Below are 3,699 nucleotides of genomic sequence, written 5' to 3'. Positions count from 1 at the left end.
AAATATTGTATATTAACGCATATATGTGGAATCTAGAAAAATGGTACAGATGAACCTATTTGCAAAGCAGAAATAGAGACACAGACATAGGGAACAAACATGGACACCGAGAGGGGAAAATGGGGGACGGGATGGATTGGGAGATTAGGACTGACATATATACACTAGTATGTATAAAACAGGTAACTAATGAGAACCTGCTAAAAAAAATATTTAGTATGCCAAGATGCATATTTGGGGGTAGTATGTCCTAAACCCCATTACCACCAAGTTTGGGAAGTACTCATGAAAAAGAAGAGAAGAGTAGTGGTGCAAAGTGGTCACTTGACGTCATGAAAATCACAGTGTCGTGCTGCTCTGTCTTTCCTGTCCTCCCTGGGGAATGCAAAATGATCCTTTCTAGCTCTCCTGGCAGAAAGCCATTGCACTCAGCTACTCTAGGACCAGCCAGATGGACCCTGATTACACACTCCATTAGCTTATCTGGCTAGGATAACTGGTGCTTTCGTCTACCCTATATTAAATAAAATTAGGATCATGAAAATGGATTTTTAGTTATAACCCCAAAGGGCTTAATTAAGGGAGGGACACTCTAAACAGAAAGATTACCTCACAGAAAGTAGAGCAGTGATGCTGTTATTTTAAGTGCATGAAATAGGGTTGTGTTCAGATTTGGGGCAGCCTCACATACACCAAAACTGAAAATTTTCAGATGTGTTTAAAGCATGTAATATTTGCCAGCCCAGGCAGCTCAGATGAGTATTTTTATTTCACATCCATTAATCCAAACCTGTGATGTGTACAGTTGCTCAGCCTTAGGCTTCACTATTTCAAAAGCTATTTTGGAGTCAACTCAAAGAAGAGCTGAAGTTGAAAGCCAGATTTTCAATATCAAACAAAACGACTTATATGGATTTTCAACGCGTTTGGGCCCTGATCATTCGGACAACTTTTTTTCTTACCTTTCTATTCTGGTGGAGATGGCCTCAATGCAGTTATCTTCAGGGAAATAGGATTGAAGGATTGAACTTGAAGAAGGAAAAGCGAGTGATGTTTGACATTTAAACAAATTTCAACAAGTGTTTTTAAAAATATTAAAATAAGAAAGGCTTACTTCCATTAAAGCAACAACAGACTAGATATCAGGAAAATCCTTACACTACAAAACACCTAAAACTTGTGGATATAAATTTAACTTTTTTTTTTTTTTTTTTTTTTTTTTTTTTGTGGTATGCGGGCCTCCCTCTGTTGTGGCCTCTCCCGTTGCGGAGCACAGGCTCCGGACGCGCAGGCCCAGCGGCCATGGCTCACGGGCCCAGCCGCTCCGCGGCACGTGGGATCCTCCCGGACCGGGGCGCGAACCCGGTTCCCCTGCATCGGCAGGCGGACGCGCAACCGCTGCGCCACCAGGGAAGCCCTAACTTTTTAAAATAAATGTCTGAATTGATAATAAGTAAGAAAAAATCCTCAGAGGCCAAAGCAGGACAGGAAAGCAGATAGACAAGGAAGCACTGCGTCTGTCATGTGCTCAAGGCATCTGCTGATTCTCCCAGTGACCTGGAGTTTGGGCTTCAGTGGCACCCCAAAGTGCTACATCCTCAGTGAGTGGTGAAATAGAATAAAATGGGGGGAAAAACCCTAACAAGGAAGATTAATCTGGGTGGAACTGGAAGAATTAACTCTAAGAATTTGTCTTCATAAGCCAGCACTCACATAATTCTAGAACCCAATTCCTGCAAGCTAATTTCTTTTTTAAGCTGAGAATTTAGTTTAAAGTGGTCTGGGGACTTCCCTGGTGGTGCAGTGGTTAAGAATCCGCCTGCCAATGCAGGGGACACGGGTTCGAGCCCTGGTCCGGGAAGATCCCACACGCCATGGAGCAACTAAGCCCATGCGCCACAACTACTGAGCCTGTGCTCTAGAGCCCGTGAGCCACAACTACTGAAGCCCACGAGCCACAACTACTGAAGCCCACGAGCCACAACTACTGAAGCCCACGAGCCACAACTACTGAAGCCCGCGCACCTAGAGCCCATGCTCTGCAACAAAGACAAGCCACTCCAACGAGAAGCCCGTGCACCACAACGAAGAGTAGCCCCTCCTCGCCCCAACTAGAGAAAGCCTGTGTTCAGCAACAAGGACCCAATGCAGCCAAAAATAAATAAATAAATACATAAATAAATTTATTTTTTTTTAAAAAGTGGTCCAGATTGGCAATGGTTGCAGGCACATATATGTATTAAAAGCAGATGCTCTCTAGAGGAGTGTCCCTCAATACAAGAATCAAAATATTGCCACAGATGAAATTCCACCAAATATGAGTTTATGATTAAAAAAATCCAAAATCATATAAGGATATAAAATATCATAAGCAAATCAACTGAAATAATAAAGAGCATAATCAGACCAACAAAGGTTTTAAAAGAATTATCAGCATCATTGTGTGGAATTGCTGGATCATGGCAATAATAAAATGCAAACAGAGTTTTAATCAGTTTTATTATTGCTTTTAAATTCTCTACGGACAATTCTCCCCCTTACTGACTGTACCCAGGACAGACAACTCCCACCACCAGCATTCTTATACACCCCCGCTTTGTTTAAGGGTGAATATGTCAAGTGTAACTACTAAAAAATTAGAAATAGATTACATAATTTATATACAGAAGAGAGGAATACAACATATTATGGAAAAATGATAACCCTAAAGAATTCAAGAAAGGAGGGGGGAATTCAGGAGCATGAAAAAATACAAAAAATATAGTAGTAAGAAATAATAAACAAGCTCCTAGACTGAACTACCAATTTACAGAAAATAGAGGAGGTACAAGGACTCATTAAATAACATCCAGGGATATCACTCAAAAACACCAGAATCTGGGAAGCTATGGTTCTTTTCAACAAATAAAATTCAAGGGGATAAGAAAAAGAAGTGATAGTATCTTAGGGGATCTATCAATCAATTGCCATGTGTGAATTTTATGTGAATCCTGATTCATACCAAGAAACTAATCAGGGAAATCTGAACACTGACTAGAGATATTAAAGAATTATTAATGTTTTTAGGTGTGATAGTAGTTTGTGGTTATGCTTTCGTGAGTCCTTATTTTTAAAGATACACACAAATATTTATTAAGTTATACAGGATTCAAATTAATCTATGAGGGGAAAGGGTAAGTGCTTGGGGCATTGATGAGACAAGATTGGCTCTGGGCTGGTAATTGATGAAGGCTGGTGATGGATAAATAGGCATTTGTAAACTATTCTGTCTACTTTTGTGAATGTTTATAATTTTCTAAAAATTAAAGTCAAACAATTTTAAGTTAAATTACCCAGTAAAAAAAACTAAAATACTAAAAGGTATTGCCAGACAGGATTCCAATTATAAATGGAATCATTATAAATGATTCCAAATATATTCTATTTATAGAAAACACATCTAAAATACAAGGACATCTAAAGTTCAAGGGGGAGATGGGGGAAAGAAAAAATTCACACAATACAAACAAAAAATTTTTTAAGTTACTATAGTTAAATTTTTAAAATATAAAATATAATTAAGGCCTCTTGATCTAGACATATAAAGAGAGTCATTAAAACAATTAAGGGGGCTTCCCTGGTGGCGCAGTGGTTGAGAGTCCGCCTGCCGATGCAGGGGACACGGGTCCGTGCCCGGGTCCGGGAGGATCCCACATGCCG

At 39.7% G+C, this 3,699-nt stretch overlaps 1 pseudogene; it reads left to right on the top strand.

The window, feature by feature from the left end:
- The window catches only part of LOC102992851 (thiamine transporter 2-like), a 50,316-nt pseudogene that overhangs the window by 37,435 nt on the left and 9,182 nt on the right, over nt 1-3,699 (top strand).

The sequence above is a fragment of the Physeter macrocephalus genome, chromosome 2 (assembly GCF_002837175.3).
Source record: "Physeter macrocephalus isolate SW-GA chromosome 2, ASM283717v5, whole genome shotgun sequence".
NCBI lineage: Eukaryota > Metazoa > Chordata > Mammalia > Artiodactyla > Physeteridae > Physeter > Physeter macrocephalus.
This window is presented reverse-complemented; position numbering and strand designations above follow the sequence as displayed.